This window comes from Lepus europaeus, chromosome 1 (genome assembly GCF_033115175.1).
Source record: "Lepus europaeus isolate LE1 chromosome 1, mLepTim1.pri, whole genome shotgun sequence".
Lineage (NCBI taxonomy): Eukaryota > Metazoa > Chordata > Mammalia > Lagomorpha > Leporidae > Lepus > Lepus europaeus.
In genome coordinates this window covers 39223608-39243736 of record NC_084827.1, presented here as the reverse complement: position 1 = coordinate 39243736, position 20129 = coordinate 39223608, and the positions used below count along the sequence as shown (strand labels likewise).

The window sequence follows — 20129 nt, the reverse complement described above, 5'->3', positions numbered from 1 at the left end:
AAGGAATCCTGAATCCTAAATATCCCAAAAGATAAAACGATCACCTCTGAAAACAATTAAGTAATAGTTTGATTAGTCATTCCTCAATGTATACATATACCAAAACATCATGTTCTACATCAGATATATATACAAGATTTACTTATCAGTTAAAACTGCATAAAGAGAAGTGAACATTTAGTCTAACTGTTAAGACACTGCTTAGGACACCAGTATTCCATATCTGAGTGCCAGGGTTCCATGCCTAACTCTGGCTCCTTACTCCTGCTGCTTGCTAATACACACTGTAGGAGGCAGTGCTGATGGCTCAAGTAATTGAATTGCTGCCACCCAGGTGCGAGATCTAGCTCCCAGCCCAATCCTGGCTGTTGCAGGTATTTGGGAGAAACGCAACAGTAGATGAATGCTGTTATGTCCCTCAAATGAATAAATGTTTTTTTAAAAAAGAATGAAAAAGTGTGGAAAAATTAAGTACCCGCAAATGAAACAAGTGGCTCATTTTTTTAGCATACCTTACTATTTGATCAAAATTGTACAGAATTTATCAGTTTCTTCTGAAAAGGCATGCAATATATTTCATTCATGCTACTTATAAAATATTACAGAATAAAGAGCTATAAAAATGAATTAACATAAAGATAATATAAAATTGGCTCTTGGCTCATTTGCAATGAAAAGCTAAAACACTACTTTTATTGTTACTTTCTTTCTTATTTTGGTGATTTTCTATTTTGTGGGTAACATATTCCTTACACTAAATGCTTGGAAAAAAACCATTGAGCTCCTTCATTGACTCCTAAGTGAATAAGCTGACTTGGGTTGTCTTCTATTCGTTTTGACTCAGTGATTCAACAAGAAATTATTGCGTGCCTTCCGTGAGTTAGTGCAGAGATAAAGGAGCATGGGACTCACAAGTTCACAGTCTAGGATTTATGGGTTTTTGGGTAGTAAGTGTGTTCCCATTAAAATGCTTATCGTTGAGAGATATGCATTCTACAGCAGCCATAAAACTCCCAATTACTTACATCTACATAAAGCCATCTCTATGCCCTTTTGTTTGAAGATGATAATATACCCATCAAACGGCTTCCTTTTGAGGGTGGTGAGAATGGTATTTCTTGAGTGTACTCACATCTATAAACCCTTTTTATTGTTCTGAGAATTGGGATATTGCCTTTATATCCTTGGCCTAAGCTGGAGTCACAGGGATATCTTTTTTTAAAAAAATCTAATTTTGTGTATGTGAAATGTAAATAATAACCATTTTTTCTATAACTGACATCTATTATGCAAGCCTGGAATCACTTCCCCTTGTTTGGGTAATACCAGGCTGAGACACCTTTCAGGAACCATCCCTGTCCCATTTGCAGTCTTCATGGTTGAGGGAAGAAAGGCTGCAGCTCCAGAGAGCTGCACACGACTGAGGCCTGCCCAGGAAGAAAGAGCTTTGCCTCTGAGATTCTTGTTGGAGGAAATCCTGGAAACATGTCAGGTTCAGTCCTGGCTGGAAGTTAGGTGAGGAGGAGGCCAGGGATGGCAAAATCTCATAAACATGGAGATGCTGGACCCATCCTTGCTACCACCTGCAGTGACTCAGAAAATAAACAATGTGAATGAAAGTAGAACTGAGAGATGGTGAGATAAGCTCCTGGAATCATTTGAACACCAACAGAGCTATGTATCAGGCTGTCCTCTGGATTTCCCAATTAAAAAAGGGAGGAAAAAAGGTTCGTTGCTATTTGGGTATGAAGAGTGGTCACTTTCAGGTGAAAGGGTTCTAATAAGAACCAAATGAAGAATGCATGCAATTGCTCAGTGTGACACTCAGCACATGCTATGCCTTCATGAAGTAGAGGCACTTTTCAGTTCTAGCTCTACCACTTCCTAAACTCTTGACATCACTGGAGCAACTTTCCTCACTGAACCTAAATTTCTTCATCTATAAGGTACAGATAATAGAATCCTCCAAATGCTGTTGTATGAATAAGCAAGGTGAATCTTAGATGGGAGCTGCATAAATGCAATCCTATACATAAAGATTATACAGACTTATCAACACACATTAATGATGCCAGTTCTCTTTTATTGCATTAAACCTTTAATAAAAACACCCGGAACATGCCTTCTTCCAGCCTTATTTACTCGGTACTATCTACTTTTGTTTTGCAATACAAGGGAAAGAGAAGCAATTTTATCCTTAAATCTTTCCTCTGTGTCAAGCAATCAGCTTGCACTTACAGAATTAATGAGTGTTAGCTGTCTTAAACCAGTGATCATGATCAGATATATCTCATTACTCAGCAGGTTATTTGAATGCTAATTTGCATATCTCTCTACTGGGGCTCATTTAAATCACAGTCCTTAGAGGCTTTTTCTGGAAACCCGAGGTGGGGGGGGGGGGCAACCTGTCTGCTTGGCTCTAGGTTTCTGGGGATCTAGGGATTGCGGAGAAGCCCTGCTTCCTTAATCAGATCTAACGTGGCCCCTCCTCCTAGCTGCTGATCTGAAAATGTATTCTACTTAGGGCTAGTTTCATGGGTCACACGAGTTACCGGACTCAGAAAGCCTGCCGATTTGACTACTGCTCTGTTGTCACCTCCTTGACATTCTTAGTAATTTTTTTAACAAGCAGCCCTGAATTTTCATTTTGCACTGTACCCAGCAAATGATGTAGCAAGTTAAGATTTGAGGTGTGCGAAGTAATAGCAATTTGCACAAGCTCAGAAACAGCCTTACTCAAATGAGTAAAGACAAATGTACAAATCCCAAAGTTCTACAACTCAGTCCTCTCCAATTTTTTCTCTGTCATCGCCACGTTGCCTAGAGAGGCCATTGCTGGCAGCCCCAGGCTTCACAGTAGGGATAAAAATGATTTTACAGTTACAGTCTTTATGCATTAAAATTAGCATCAGAAAAGACAAGGTCATATTTGTTAAATGGCACTTCTTCCTTTAATCTTCTGAACCAGTTTATTAAACTAAAGAGACAAACTTAAAGCCAAAGAGAACTGCAAAATCTGCTTGGCAAGTGAAAACATTACAGACATGGGGTATGTATGACTATGATGTGGAATAGGCAAGTGGCTGGATACCTGCAAGCCACCCCCCACCCACCCATGTCCTCTTACTTGTCAATAAAAATGCCCCCTTGCCTGGGATGCATTTGCTTCATCCATGATCTAAGGAGGGAACACTATGAAAATATAGATATTGAGTTCCACATGGAACTTGTGGAGGTGCCATATAATTCTCTGGTGGGTTCATGTTTGAGGAGTCACCACGCCTTATGCCATAAAAAAGGGCCGACAATAGGGGAGGGGCTCACTCTCCTGTAGACCATAGCTGGGGGGCTGCCAGGTGCTCTCACTCTGTCTCCTCTCCCCAACCTGTCTTCATTTTGGGCAATCTTCTGGCACACTGCCCACTCATGATGGGTATTTCTCTTTGCGGGGCCACCCACGCTCATGCTGTGTGTACACAGGCTTATTTTCTCAGCTTTTAAATAAATGGCATCATTTTGTGCACCTTGTTTGTGTCAGTACTCCTAATGTATGTTTTGTGCATGACCAGACCATGGGCTGAAATTAATAAACCCCTTCCCCACCTCAACTAGACTTGTTACATTGTTCATGTCTATTATTAGATTTTACCAACTGGCTGCTTCCAACACCCATTCCTCATTTCCTGGTAGGTTCCCAAACTGCTGCTACCTTCTTTTATTAGTCATTTTAAAACGGGAGAATAAAACTGAGTCGTGTGTCTATGAAATCTTTATCTACTGAACATACTTTAAGAGGTGAATTGATTCTACTCATGCATAACCCACTACCCCCCCAAAAAAATACAATGTCTCTAAAGTAGGGTGTTTAGCACAGTTTCTCACGTTGAGCAGTTTCTCACACAGTGAGCCTGAAATAGACAATTCAAGTGCCCTGCTGCTGACATCTGCTTCAGCCTTGGGGCAGTTGGAGCCCAGTGATTCAGCAGTGGCAAGGCAAGGTCTTCCTGGGAGGGCGGGTCCTTGGATCTACAAGTGATCCAATAATCTTCCCAAGTGTGCAGATTCTAAGGAATTTTAGAGGGTTGTGGGTTGTATGCACTGGAAAGCCCTCGGTTACCCAGTTAAACAGGTTTCTTTGCTGTGGTCCTTTTCAGAAAGATTAAAATATTTTTCTGCATTGTTTAGGGGGAAATATAGAGCTCAAGATCTTTCAAGTTTATTAGATAATACTATTTCCTGGGCTACTTAGCACCTGGAGTCACATACAATTACAGGAATAGTTTCTCTCAAAATGGCTTTCAGATGACCTCCTTAAAGGCATTTGGGGAGTTTACAAAAAATGTGAGTATAGATGCTCTCTCCCACGTCAGTGGGGAGATTCACAAGCTTTTCAAGTGCTTTGTGTTAACATTTAAGAATTACGAGAGACAAACAGTGTAATTCCTTTTAGCTTATTCATGTCTTGGTATTTGTATTTGTCAAAGAGGAAGATACAAAATTATTTTTTTAAATATAAATCAGCTAAATTTTTATTTTCTTTAGGTCTAAATTTAGCCAAAATATTTTTTACTAATATATGAAATTAAGGACTTATTTGCAATGTACTAAAATATACTTGGAAAGTTCCCAAGCAAAATTATAATAAAAATGTTTCAGATATTTTGAAAATCAGAGGGTGTGGGGTCGGTGTTGTGGTACAGAGGGTTAAGCTGCCTTTGCAACACTGACAGCCCATATTAGAGAGCAGATTTGAGTCCTGATTATTCTATTTCTAATCCAGCTTCATGCTAATGCACCTGAGGAGACAGTGGAAGATGTCCCGGGGCAGGTAAAGCTGCCACTTGCAATGCCTGTATCCCATATGGGCGCTGGTTCGAGACCCGGCTGCTCCACTTCCGAACCCAGCCATCCCACTCCTTGGAATTTACCCAAAGGAAATTAATTTGGCTAATAAAAAAGCCATCTGCACATTAATGTTTATTGCAGCTCAATTCACAATAGCTAAGACCTGGAACCAACCCAAATGCCCATCAACAGTAAACTGGATAAAGAAATTATGGGACATGTACTCCATAGAATACTATACAGCAGTCAAAAACAATGAAACCCAGTCATTTGCAACAAGATGGAGGGATCTGGAAAACATCATGCTGAGTGAATTAAGCCAGTCCCAAAGAGACAAATATCATTTGTTTTCCCTGATCGGCGACAACTGAGCACCAAAGGGAAAACCTGTTGAAGTGAAATGGACACTATAAGAAACAATGAACTGATCAGCTCTTGTCCTGACTCTAGATGTACAATGTAATACTTTATCCTTTTTAGTATTTGTTGTTGTTTTTGTTGCTGTTGTTCAAGTACTAGTGGTTGAACTCTGTAATTAACACACAATTACTCTTAGGTGTTTAAATTTTAACTGAAAGGTGATCCCTGTTAAATTTAAGAGTGGAAAAAGAGAGGGAGGAGATGTACAATTTGGGACATGCACAATCAGACTTGCTGCAAATGGTGGAGTTAAAAATGTGCCAGGGGATTCCAATACAATCCCATCAAGGTGGCATGTACCAATGCCATCTCACTAGTCCAAGTGATCAATTTCAGTTCACATTCGATGGCTCTGATAGGTCTAAGAGTCAAAGCGATCACACAAACAAGACAAGTGTCTGCTAATACTAACTGATAGAATCAAAAAGGGAGAGAAAGATCCAACATGGGAAGTGGGATACACAGCAGAATCAAAGAATGGCAGATGTCCTAAACAACACTCTGGCCTCAGAATCAGCCCTTAAGGCATTTGGATCTGGCTGAAGAGCCCATGAGAGTATTGTAGGCATGGAAAGCCAAGAAACCATGGAAAAGAAATAAAGAAGAAGACCTAAATGAAAGATCTCTGCGAGTGAGATCCCAGTGGAAAGAACAGGGCCATCAAAGAAGGAGGTACCTTTCTCTGAAGGGAGGAAAGAACTTCCACTTTGACTATGACCCTATCGGAATAAGATCAAAGTCAGCGAACTCTAAAGGCTTCCATAGCCCTGGCAACTCATGATTAGAGCCTAGGGAGATTACTGACGCCATGAACAGGAGTGTCAAATTGTTAAGTCAGCAACAGGAGTCACTGTGTACTTACATCCCATGTGGGATCTGTCCCTAATGTGTTGTCTAATGTGCAGTGATGCTATAACTAGTACAGAAACAGTATTTTTACACTTTGTGTTTCTGCGTGGGTACAAACTGATGAGATCTTTAGTAATTATATACTGAATCGATCTTCTGTATATAAAGATAATTGGAAATGAAAAAAGGAAAAACCTGGTGTTAAATTGGAAATGGCATAGAAAATTAATTAATTTTTTAAAAAAATATATTATGTAAGATCTCTGTCTTTAATGTACTGTACACTCTTATTTAATGCTATAACTAGTACTCCAACTGTATTTTTTTTTCACTTTGTGTTGCTATATGGAGGCAAACTGTTGAAATCGTTACCTAATATATACTAAACTGATCTTCTGTATATAAAGAGAATTGAAAATGAATCATGATGTGATTGGAAGGGGAGAGGGAGCGGGAAAGGGGAGGGTTGTGGGTGGGAGGGAAATTTTGGAAGGGAGAAGCCATTGTAACCCATAAGCTGTACTTTGGAAATTTATATTCATTAAATAAAAGTTTAGTTAAAAAAAAAAAGTCCCAAGTTCTTGGGCCCCTACCCTCTCGTGGGAGACCAGGATGGGCTTCCTGGCTCCTGGCTTTAGCTAGGCAGACCTAGATGTTGCAGCCATTTGGGGAGTGAACCTGAAGATGGAAGATTGATTTCTTTCTCTCTGTCACTCTGCCTTTCCAATAAATAATAAATATCAAAAAACAGAGAATGCATGATATGATTTATAAAATGAGACAATAGAACTCACTGAAGTTTAAAACATTAAAAGGAATGATAAAACCAGAAGCAGATATAAGAAAATAGGGCCTTTCAAAGCCTTTCTGGATCCAATATGTCTGTTGACCATGATGAGATGACTGATTTAGAGGATTTTTCTGCAGTAAGCAACTCTAAAACTGGAAAGACTGCATGAGGAGATTGCTTATAAGTGATGAACAGGTAGTAGACAACTTCAAAAAGGGATTGTCGTAAGCTAATTCTCATGAGCACCCCACTTTTTGCCTTGTAATCATTTCCTGGCTGAGGTTCAAACAGCTATAGTCCAAGTACAGTACAGTGAGCCCGAGGAGATAAGAAGGGAGGCATGGAAATTTGGGACAACAAATTTTCTGGTACAAGGGGATCAGTTCAGAACAGGAATTTCAGAAATCCATGTGGAAAAACCTCGTGAGCCTGGGCTGATTCCTGGCTAGGAGGAGGCTTGCAGGAGAAGTCTATCACCGTGGCTCAAAAAGTTGAAGCTGCCATGGAAAGCATGAGACAGATACATTTGAGACTCAACAATTCAGATAGAAGAGCAATGCAGGGCGGAGCTGGAAGTCTCACTAACACCTTCTTGAAACTTCTGGCATCCAGTTGACAGTGGAAGGGCTGAGCCTTTATGAATACATGCCACATTCTAGAGTAAGACCTCCTGTAGGCTTGCTATAACAGAACCAATAACCAAGATCTGATAAGGCATGGAAAGGAAAGAGTTTGAAGCTTAAAAGTCCCATAAAATTAGTGACTACCCTGGAACATATGCATTCTTCCAAAGCAAACAACAAGGCCAAACATGTCCAAGATGATTAGGTAATAATTAAGTGCTTGCTACAATAGGAGTTAACATTATTCAAAGCAAGGTACCAGAATTCAAAGCCAGGCTATTATTCACAATGTCCAATATTCAAAACAAACCTCACTACATAATAAAGAGAAAATATGATCAACCATCAAGAAGAATAAAGAAGTCGTGATAACCCAGATGTTAGATTTAGCAAATAATAACTAAAGATGTTATTATAGCTATTATGTAAATGTTCCAAGAACTAAAGGGAAATTTGTTCAAAATCTAAAGGAAGACATGGTCTTAATGGGTGAACAGAAAGAAAAACTTTGCAGAGATAAAAACTGTTGTAAATAAGGGACATTTTAGAACTAAAATTATACTAACTGAAACAAAATATTAATTCTATGAATTTAATAGCGGAATGGAAGGTTGAGGTTGAAAGAAGAGTCAACATATTGGAAGATGGAAAAATAGAACTTATCCAATTGCAGCAACCCAGAGGAAAGAGACTGAAGAAGTGAACAGACTTTCAGACTTGTGGCATATTATCAAACGGCCAAAGAATACATCTAATTGGAGCTTCAAGAAAATAGAGGGAGATTAGGACAGAAAAGATTGTGGAATAAATAATGGTTCAAACCTCCAAAATTTGATGAAAAACAAGAACCAAGTTTGACAAACATAAATACAACCAAACCTGACACATCATATGTAAAATTTTGAAACAAATGATGATACAGAAAAGAATCTTTGAAAGCAGCAGAGGAGAAGGAAGACCATGCCATGGAAACACGGAATATAAGCATGAGAGACTTTTTATCAGATGATGGAAGCCCGAAGCTAATGGAGTAACACTTTCTAAACACTAAAAAGAAAAAATAAAAAGTGAGCCCATAATTTTATAGCCAGGGAAACTAGTCTGTAACAATGAAGGTGAAGGGGTGGGTATTTAGCCTGGTGACTGAGACATGCAGAAGTGCCTGGATTTGATACTTGGCTCTGGCTTTCTGCTAACGCAGACACTGCTGTGTGGTGGTGATGGTTCAAAGAATTAGCCCCTGTCACTCCTGTGGAAGACGTGGATTGAGTTCCTGGCTCCTGGCTTTGGCCTGGCTCAGTTGGGGCTATTGCAAGCATTTGGAGAGTGAACCAGACTTCTTGGATATCTATCTGTGTCACGCTTTTTCTCTCTCCCTCTGTTTTTCTTGCTCTGCTCACTTCCCTATTTCTCAAGTCATAACTTTTTAAAGATTGTTTTTTAAATTAAGGTGAAAAAAAACCACTTCTAAAAAATTAAAGGCTGGTAAATAGTCTGCCTGCAGATCTTCTGCATTTGAGGAAATGCTCTGGTATCTTTCAGTCAGAGGGAAATAGGACAAAAGGGAAAGTCAGCTCTTTAGGGAGGAGTAATAAGAACCAGATCTGACCTTCTTTCTGTTGGGGGTGACTGGTTGGCAGATTCAAGTTTTGGAACTTCTGCAGACATTTGGAAACAGGATAAAAGCTGTCATGAGGACAAAGCTGACCCCTGCTCCTCCTAAGGAAGACAGAGCCAAAAATTCCCAAGACAGAAGCCGCAGCTCTAACTAAATCACATCTAAACTCATCCTCCCCGTGTTTTTCAGATTAGTGAACCAATACTATTTAATATAAAAGTAAATAAACAAATTGAGACACTTTTGAAAAGCTTAAGTGAGAGTACAATAAAGATATTCCCCTTAAAAAAGCCAAACAGTTATTTTAGATGGCTTATGTAGAGCAAAAAAATAAAATCAATATTTATAGTGTGATACCTGTATATTTGTAGGAGGCTACACTTTTTAATTCAGTCCACTATTGTTTATTATCATTTCTTTTTAATTATTTTATGAGAGAACATTATTTTTAATTTATATTACAGTCAAGGGTGTTCTACTAAATAGAGTTCAACAAGTAAAAAATGAAAGCAGGAATACAGGCAAAGGCTATAAAAATAATGACATTTTATTGTAGGTGAGTGAAATAGACACCTTTTCATTTGATTATCTGAGATTCTAAAACTCAAAGTTTTTTTTTTTTTTTTTTTCTTTAATTCCTTTGGTGGCAAGATCTGTCCTGACTTGAACTAATTTGGTCATAAAAAGTGACCTGCACTGACTGCAGGCTATTTGCAGTCTTTATTTATTACACTGGGTTTGAAGATTTCTCTGTTTCACAGCAGACACAGTACACGGCATTGCTACAGGGTGTGGTCCAAGGTCAACACACTCTGGTGTGCACACATGGCCTAGTCTGACTCACAGACTTTTGAGTGGTAAATGCATTTGATTTTAAAGACAGATATATTAACTATAATTCCTTTTCTCCCCTTTTCCTTTGAACATTTTCTACACTTTTTTTTTACAATAAGCAAACATAATTTGAGCCACAAGAATAATAACTTTAGATAAAGTTAAGTAAAGCTATTGACTAAATCAGGTTCCTGTTTTCACTACAGTGACAGCGTGTAAATCTTTAAAAGCACACACAGTGAACAAACTGAACTGATTAGGGAAGATATCATTGTGTGTGCCAAACAGCAGTTATGTTAGAAGGAATACTGCTAAATAGAGGGTTTTCCCCATATGCTGAACACTGTGTATGTGAGTGACTGTGCCGAGTGGTGATTCTCTTTCTGCAGCTAGCTCTCAGGAGTAGAAAACCTCTGCTCACTAACAGCCTCGTTCATGGTCGTTCCTCTATTACTACTTACTCTGTTGGTCTGGTCTGTCTGTCTGTCTGTCGCTATCTACCCTCTATCTCCACTTCTATTGAACCTGTAGCAGTGTCCTTTTATTCATTCTGGTTTTGCACTTGCAAATGGCATAAACTTGATCAAAACATGCCTCTATAATCCTTTCTCTTTCTCTATAAAATGTGGATGTCATATTTGCCCTGACAAAGCTACTCAACCTATGGGAATCTTCCTGGTAAACTCTACAGAGATTACAAACCCTCCGTGATATGAAATTGTCCTGCTTTACCACTCCCCTCACTTGTCACAAAAATCATTTATTTACTCTTCCTATATAGCAGTTTATACTTTCCAAACAAAAAGCGCTCTATGATATCATCATCATACAGGATTCAACTATGCATAATCTGCCATTATGGTGGTTTTCTCTTTCTTATTTATTAATTGTTGCTACCACCTTTTCCTAATAGATTCTAAGCAGTGCACTCAGAGTTTTGCATATATAATCTCATTTAATCTTTAAGGGAAATTAAGAAAATGACATCTTCTTTTCTCTGATGCCTCCAAGGCTATGAAGCTCAATATCTCCTTCTCAGCCACTGGCTGCCAAAAACTCATTGAAGTGGACAATGAACATGAACTTCGTACTTTTTCTGAGAAGCATATGGCCACAGAAGTTGCTGCCGATGCTCTGGGTGAAGAATGGAAGGGTTATGTGGTCCGAATCAGTGGTGGGAATGACAAGTGAGGTTTTCTCATGAAGCAAGGTGTCTTGACCCATGGCTGGGTCTGCTTCCCCTGCTGAGTAAGGGGCATTCCTGTTACAGACCAAGAACTGGAGAAAGAAACTGTACATCAGTTTGGGGCTGCACCATCGATGCCAATTTGAGTGTTCTCAACTTGGCTATTCCTGGATACCATGGTGCCTTGTCGCCTGGGTCCTAAAAGAGCCATCAGAATTGACACAATTTTCAATCTCTCTAAAGAAGATGATGTATGCCAGTGTGTTGTAAGAAAGCCCTTAAACAAAGAAAGTCAGAAACCTAGGAGCAAAGCACCCAAGAGTCAGTGGCTAGTTTCTCCACATGTCCTCCACACAAATGCTGGCATATTGCTCTGAAGAAACAGCATACTAAGAAGAACAAGGAAGAGGTGTAGAATACGCTTAACTTTTAGCCAAGAGAATGAAGGAGGCCAAAGAGAAACACTAGGAATGGACTGCCAAGAGACGTAGGCTGTCTTCTCCGAGAATGTCTACTTCTAAATCTGAGTGCAGTCAAAAGTAAGGTTTAATAACAACAAATAAATAAAATTGTGTTTAAAAAAAAAAAGCAGCAGCTGAGGCTTAAAGATGCTGTATCATTTGCTCAAGGTCAGCCAGAGCTGCTAAGTGATAGAGGGCAAGATTTTATCCTGGAGCCTTTGAATGCCAAAGCATGCTCCCTAATTTTGACCTTAGGATTCATCTAGAAATAATAAGTAGTTCCAACAAGTTATTCTGTATTTAACACGGTTTTCGAGAAATCCCCACCAAAATTAGAATTGGCAATTATGGGGAGACTCTCTGGAAATCTTAATTACACACCACTGTGCCATAAGTTGATCTAGAATTTTATAGGTAAACACACAAGTACTTGGATCCATTACTGCTGTGGAAAAATTCAGGGCTATCCTTCTAAGTAAGTAGGATCATTGAAAAAACAGACTTCTAGGACAAAGACAAAAGAGAAATCTTAAAGACAACTATTTTGCTAAACTGGAGAATATATAGTAATGAGTGACTACATTATGTTTTGATTTAATTGAGGCATAGCAAAAAAAGCCAGACACAGCAAAATAGACCCTTTTCAAAATTTGAGCTAATGTATTTTTTAAGAAAGAGTTCAAGAGAGAGAAGGAAAGAAGGGAAGAGAGAGTGATCTTCCATTCACTGGTTCACTCCCCAGATGGCAGCAACAGCCAGGGCTGGGCCAAGACAAAACCAGGAGCTCTCTCCAGGTCTCCCACATGAATAGCAGGGCCCCAAGCACTTGGGTCATCCTCCACTGTTTTTCCTAGGCCACCAGCAGGGAGCTGGGTCAGAAGCGGAACAGCTGGGATATGAACTGACACCCATATAAGATGCTGGCACTGCAAGCGGCAGCCTTACCTGCTACGCCACAGTGCCAGCACCTTGAGCTAATATTGTACTTATTCATCCAAGTTGTCTGTCCTCATGAAAATATCTGTTACATCTAATATGCTAAAAATTGTTTAATAAGTTTGCAATTAGGGCCAGCACTGTGGCGCAGCAGGTTAACTCCCTGGCCTGAAGTGCCGGCATCCCATATGGGTGCTGGTTCAAGACCAGGCTGCTCCACTTCCAATCCAGCTCTCTGATATGGCCTGGGAAAGCAGTGGAATATGGCCTGAGTCCTTGGGCCCCTGCATCCATGTAGGAAACATGGAGGAGGCTCCTGGCTCCTGGCTCCTGTCTTCAGATCGGTGCAGCTCTAGCTGTTGTGGCCAATTGGGGAGTGAACCATTGGATGGAAGACCTCTCTCTCTCTCTCTCTGACTCTCCTCTATCTGTGTAACTATGACTTTCAAATAAGATAAATAAAAAACTAAGTTTGCAATTAATGTTGACATATTGTGTTTCTAGAAGCTAATTCCCTCTATGAGGGTTAATCAGTGCAAGACATAATCCACAGAGGCTGGCATTATGGTCCAACACCAGCATCTCATATGCACACTAGTTCCAGGCTACTCCATTTCCAAATTAGCGCCCTGCTAATATGCCTGGGAAAACAGGAGAAGATGGTCCAAGTGCTTGAGACCCTGCAAGCATGTGGGAGAGCTGGATGGAGTTCCTGGCTCCTGGCTTCAGCCTGTTTCAGGGCTGGCCATTTGGGGAGTGATCTAGTGGATGGAAGACCTCTCTCCCTCTCTCCCACCTCTCCCCCTCCCTCTCCCTCCTCTTCCTCCTCTGCCTCTCTGTCCTCTCCCTCTCCCTCCTATTATTAGAGATAATATACTAATAAACACATTATTTAAGTAACTTCCTGGTGATGCAGTCAAAGGACACTGATGTTTGGCCTCAGCAATCACTAAAATTAATGCTTTAGGATTTTATAAATTAATAAAAATTACATTTTACTTATTTTAGCATTTCTTGTTGTATTACATCAAGAATTGCTTTTACTTATATTTCAATGTCAAATTGTCTTACCATGAGCAATGCAGTTAGACTGTATAAGGTTTTTACTGATCCTGTACTGGATGTACCAAATTTCCAAAGATGCAAACTTATGGTTAATCCTTTCAATTAATCCTTTGTCAGAATGGAAGTTAACACACAGTATGATCACTAACTAACCTATTTTCTAGCACCATTTTTACGTTAAGATGGGCCATGGTGCACTAGTTTCCAGAGATACATCACACACACTAGCTGGCCTGGAGCATCCACCCATGCCTCCAGGTGCCCAAAGAGGCTCTTCTCCCTCTGCATCTGGTCATCTCCTAAGCCCATGGGAAGCCTGGCCTACTTGCTTCTGTTCACAACTCCTCCTTTGCATCTGGAATGGTTAGTCTTCTCTCAAGTGCAACAATATATAAGAAAATTGGATAATGGGGAAAGCAGCATATTACAAAGGCCCTCAGATGTAAGGGGGCAACATCCAATGATCTCAAAGACCACTTCTCCCTGCCTGCTATGTCTTCTCAGGTCACCACACTATTGCTTCTTTTATTCTCCTGTTAGTTTCCAGACCACTCCTTCCCTTATTTTTTGGTAAACATTCTTATTTTCCCACTCCGTAGATGAGCTGCAAGAGTGAAGTCCTTATCTGCCTAGTCCCCTACAATGACCTCCAGCATTGTCAGGGATTCAGTCAACACCTACATTGCTACTGATTCCCATATCTCCATCTCTAGAACACCCTCTCTGCTGAAGTGTATCTGTAATAACACCCTCTTTGACTTATCCAAAGCTTCAACTCAATGTGGGACAGACATGGGCTTCATTTTAATTACTGTTCCTAACAGCATCACAATACTCAATAAGCCATTTAGTCTTTCAAAATCACCATTTACACAACAACATGGGGATAATAATTGTGTCTCATTAGGTTTCTGTGAAGTTTTAATGAGATAAAGTATTTTCGGTGATGAGTTCAACCCCTATAACTAAGAGATCAAATGAAAGAATAGGTGTGCCATTCAAGAAAAGAATTCAATACTCTCCAAACCTGCTTCACTGATTTTCTGTGACCTTGATCAGCCAACAGTAATGCTTTATAGCCTATTTGACAAGCTTTTAATCTACAAATTCAAGCCACAAATGAATCTGTAATCATCAGCTCCTTTCCTCCTCCTAAATAACTCTTGAAACTGATACTCATTCTCAATCTTTCACTTCTAACCCGTTTTAATTTAGACTGTTATCATTTCTTGCCTAAATCATGCAAAAGGTCTTCTTATCTCCATTTTAATATAGCCTACGTATCTGAGAAAGAAATCTATCTAAAATGCATATTGGTGGTACTGACACATATTCCGGTGTGTGATACATGTATACATCTTCCTCCTGAATACAGAGGAACAAGAGACTCATCTCTAACCAAAAGAAAAATGTAAAAGGGATGGTGTGCAATACCATGATCATGCTAATATATGAAACCCAACCAACCTTAACAGACTGAAGGGGAAGATTCTATCAGCCTCCAAGAAGCAAACAGCCATGTTTTGGACAGCCAATGAAGAGACTCATGTGTCTGGCAACTGTGAGTGACCTTAAAAGGCTAAGGGCCTCATTTTTATGACAGCAAGGAACTGGATGTTGCCAACAACCCTAAACTCCAAAGCCAAATGATTCCTGGTCTACACTGACTGCAATCTTGTGAGACCTTGTATAGCCATTGTTGGGGAAAACTGTAAGATAATAAATGTGTGTGGCTTTAAGTCACTAACATTGTGGTTATTTGCTTTGAAGCAACAGAAAACTATCTAAAATGTGTATCACTCATGCTGAGTAAATTTTTATTGAATTGGATTAAACTGTCTCCTCCAGTGGGCCATGAGCTCCCAAAGTAAAGGCGATGTTACTAATCCTAATACATCCTAAACCCTAGCATGCAGCAGGCTCAATAAATTCTAAGGAATGAATAAATGACATCTGTGTTATATATTACTGAACAATTCCATAAAATTTAAGAAACAACAATGGAACAGAACACATTAACTTTTTTGCATTTAGAAAGGTTTATTCCCACATTTTTAAAATATTAGCATTAATTAATACTTGTAAAAGCATCAATTAAACTGGAATTCAAAAGCTAGTTGAGAGGCTGGCATTGTGACACAGACAATTAAGTCACCACCTGCAATGCCAATTCAAGTCCTGGCTGCTCCATTTCTGATCCAGCTGCCTACTAAATGCACCTGGGAAAGCTGCAGGGGATGGCCAAGGGCTTGGACCCCTGCACCCACATAGGAGCCCTGGATGAAGCTCCTGGTTCCTGGCTCCAGCCTGATCCAATCCTGGCCATTGTGGCCATTTGGAGAGTGAACCAGTAGGTGGAAGAGCTTTCTCTTTCTCTCTCTCTCTGCCTGTAGATGAATCTTTCAAATAGATAAAAACAAACTCTTTAAAATAAACACAAGCTACATGAATTAGTTTTATGCTGTTATCATAACAAATAACTAAATTATAACTAATTTAATGTCTTAAAACAATGCAAATTTATAATCTAAGAGTTCTGAAGACTAAAGTGCAACACAGGTGTTATTGTGCCAAAATTAAAGTTTTTGGAGGATTGTATGCCCCTCTACATGTCTGAAGGAGAACACTCTTTGTATTTTGCACCTTCTAGACATCAGCCATATCCTTTGCTATGTGGGCCCCTTCCTTCACTTCCACGGCCAGCAAAGACCTATTACTCTGACACTTCCTGCACTGTCACACCTAACTGCAGCCAGGAAAGGCCATCTGCTTTTAAGGAGTCATGCAGGAGACTGGGCACACGCAGACCATTCAGGAAAATCTCCCCAGCTCAAGGTCCCTAACATTAAACCTATCTGCAAATCTCTTACACCAGTTAAAGTAACATGCGCACAGGTCTGGGTGCTGTAAGCTGGGGAGATTTGGAGGCTACTACTCTGCCTTCCCCACAGGGGAATAGAAAAATCATCACGCAGCTAAGTGGAACAGACAATCCTCATACTACAGACTGACCTCAGAAACTCCGAGTTCAAAACTCTGAGTTCCAATTTCACTACCTTTCATGTCCTAAAATGAAATATTTCCTTCCATGTCCTAGAATCTGAACTTTCCCCCGTGCAATAAAGATTTTTGTAAAATGCCAGCTTCCCACAGAAACCACCACCACAACGGACCAATCTTGGCCTCCTGTGGGTGGTCACGCAAAGCCTGGCTAAGGGGAAGCTGTGAGCTCTGCTGCTTGGGGCGGGGCTGCCAAGTCTGCCTCAGGGAACTGACAGCACATCAAGAACCAAAACGCTCCACGGCTGTTTATTCTTCACGCAGCGACAACAGACTTAATGAACTCATGTCTGGAAACATTTTAATGTTAGTCAAGAGTGCAGGGTTGGATAAGGCAGCACACATGGGTGAGGCGGAATTGTGGGTGTTCACAGGTCATCCATAGGAATTTCGGTGGTTGGAGGTAAAGGAGCCCCTGTTACCTAGGCCAGGCAGTGCCATCTCTCCTGCTGACAGGAACTATGTGCTTCCAAGTTATTCGGAAATGCTCCAAATACATCAATCAACTATACAGGAGCCATGTTAATTAAGTTAACCTAAGAATGCCAGAGTTTTATGTGTGTTTTGGAGAGTGTATAAGATATAAGCTTCATTGTAAAACAACTTTTGGACGTGCAAAAATTTCATGAGACATCAAAAGTTAAGGTGAAATCTCATTCTATTTTTACATTTTCTCCTTTTTCTGCAAATTTTTATCTTCATTTCTAAATATAACGTGACTGATATAAAACAAATTAAACTCTCAGGTTACATTCTAGCACAGCTAGGTTAACTCAGACAGATACCAGTCTGTCCCAAAGCCAAGTGTGTCCAAGTCTTCTGTGTCACCTTGTAAGATGCATCTAGTTCACATGCAAGACTTGGTGACAACATGTCAATGAGTTCAGGGAGGACTATCACTCAAACAGAGCCATGTCAATGCAAACACCCCATGTCAACACATCAACATTATCATTTTGACATACAGGGGTCCTTCAAAATGTTCATGGAAAAATGGAAGTAAAAGATACATTTATTTTGAAGTCCCCATAGTTTTCAGTGAACCTTTTGAAGACGTCTCTTGTATATTAGTAGGACTTTTAATTCATAGTAAGATGAGAAAATGCAAATATAATTAACTTCATGAAAGAAAAGATATAAAGTGATACTGGCAAATCAGAGATGAGAAGAGGATAAACATTCAGATGTGAAATCATGCAGTGTGGGTTCAGATTCTAGTTGTGTCCTACACTAAATATCTATGTGCTTAAACTTATCTGTGATTTGGTTTAAACACAGGAAGGAGAATGAGTACAAATCATTCATTCATTCAAATAACACAGACTGAGTGGCTAGTCTGAGTGATGCACTGGATCTAGCAATGAATGAATCAGACCGAGACCCTTCCTTCCTGGAGCGTACGTTTTAGAATTCCTCCTGGGGACTCTATGAGAATGGGTGAGATATTTCATATAAACACCTGGCAAGAGGTGAGTACGAGAATGCATTTAATTAGTGTCATTATAATAATAACAAAGCATGTCAGAGGCCTAATAAAGTATACTTCTTGCATAACAAGTAGAATAGTGAATAAATCCAACAGTTAGCCACTTAGTTTATATAATCATTACATGAGATTTTAAATTGTTTTTCAATAATTTATTTTACTTATTTGAAAGGCAAGAGGAAAAAAGAGAGATAAAAAGACCCAGGATCCGGTAACTCTATCCCTGCCTCCCACAGGTTATTTTCCATTTTTTTCCTTTGTCACCTATCCCTCTTTTCTACAGGATCACACACATGACTCCATAACTCATCATTTTTCTACCATCAATTCACCCTTTCTTCCACTCTGTTCTATTAGTACTTCCTGCTGTGAAAATTCCTGTAGAATCCATGACAAATTCTAGGAGTGTCCAGACTCTGTTTTGAAAAACAATGACCCACAGTTTTAATACAAGGCAGTAGCTTGCAAAGAGATTTGTTCCTTACTCATAAGCAAAGGAGAAATCTCAACTCCATCCTTAGAGTGACATTCTGGTGCAGCCTCCAAGTGTCTTTCCTGAACTCAAATGCACTACTCCTGCTATCCAATTTTACATGGAGTATTTTAAGAAGTCCTATATAAACCCAAAATTCCTGGCCCTGTAGTTCCTTAAGGGAACCATTCCAAGAGATGCCACTGCCAGCACTGGTAAGATACTCTGAAGCTGGCTAGCCTCTGATGCCTCAAGGCAAGCAACTGCAGGCTTCTGTCACATATATGGCACACACATGAAAACTCTCCTGTTTCAAAAGACTCAATGGAGCCAGCATTCCAACTTAGTACACACCACATAACACAGAAGCTAGCAAGAAGAGTGAAATAGTATAGGCCCCATGAGGATTTCGGCAGAACACCACACATACTGACCCTATGTGAAAGACTCATAATAGCATTAAATCACTCTAAACCTCTAATACCCATTCACAAGAACACTGTCATTTTTTTCATTTAAAACCACATGTCATTCTGATTCATCTACGGTGCTAACATAAAAAATTGACCGAATGTGTTCAAACCTGACCCAGACACTCACATATTTTTATAACTCCAGAAGCACAAGGAAAGCAGGCAAAAATCTTTTGACTGTGTAACACAGCCGGCTTTGAACACAGGACCTGCACGCATGCAAACAGTAGGTGGTAAAGTTAAAATAGAAACGTTAATCCTAGGAGAGCCCTTGCCTGCTGTTTTACAGTCCCTGCTAAAGATTAAAAAAAAGGGAGAGAGAAACATAAAAATATGCACCACCCTAATGCCAAAACACAAAGGAAAAAAAATTAACAAGTATTATAGAATATAACAAAGTGTTTATTTTTTAAAATATATTGTTTCAACCTGTGATTTTGTTTTTTTAAGAGAAGAGAGTAGCAGGAATGAGTGGGAAAATCATTAAGGTTAGTTTCCAGTTGTTTTAATTAAATATCAAGATATTTTACTCCAGAGAAAAGAAGAACCATTTATATTGAGCAGCACTATGAATTCCTGTATAATACCTATGCATTAGAAAATAGTTTCTTTAGGAAATCCTTCCCTCTAAAATTCTGCATTTATCATTCAAAATGGGTCAGCAAAACTTTTTTTTTCTTTTTTAAGCAACACATAAAATTATACAGATTTATGGGGTGCCATGTGATATTTTAATACATGTATATACATTGTATAATTTTAAAATTAGGTAAGCATATCCATACCCATGAACATTTACTATTTTGATGTGGTGAAACTATTCAAAATTGGTTCTTTTCTCTTGTAATATGCAGTACATTGTCATTATCTGTAGTCACCCTACTGTGCAATAGAATGCCAGAGCTGCCCAATCTATAACTTAGTCCCTGTTTATTAACTTTTCCCCATCCTCTCACCCCTATACTCTCCCCAGATCTTGTTAATCACCATTCTACTCTGAAATTCTGCAGT

At 39.5% G+C, this 20129-nt stretch overlaps 1 protein-coding gene and 1 pseudogene across 1 annotated transcript in view; one reads left to right on the top strand and one right to left on the bottom strand.

Annotated features, from left to right (window-relative positions):
- SEMA3C (semaphorin 3C) overlaps nucleotides 1-20129 on the bottom strand; it is a 188495-nt gene that overhangs the window by 26501 nt on the left and 141865 nt on the right. The window lies entirely within an intron of this gene.
- On the top strand, nucleotides 10994-11708 carry LOC133773029 (small ribosomal subunit protein eS6-like; annotated as a pseudogene).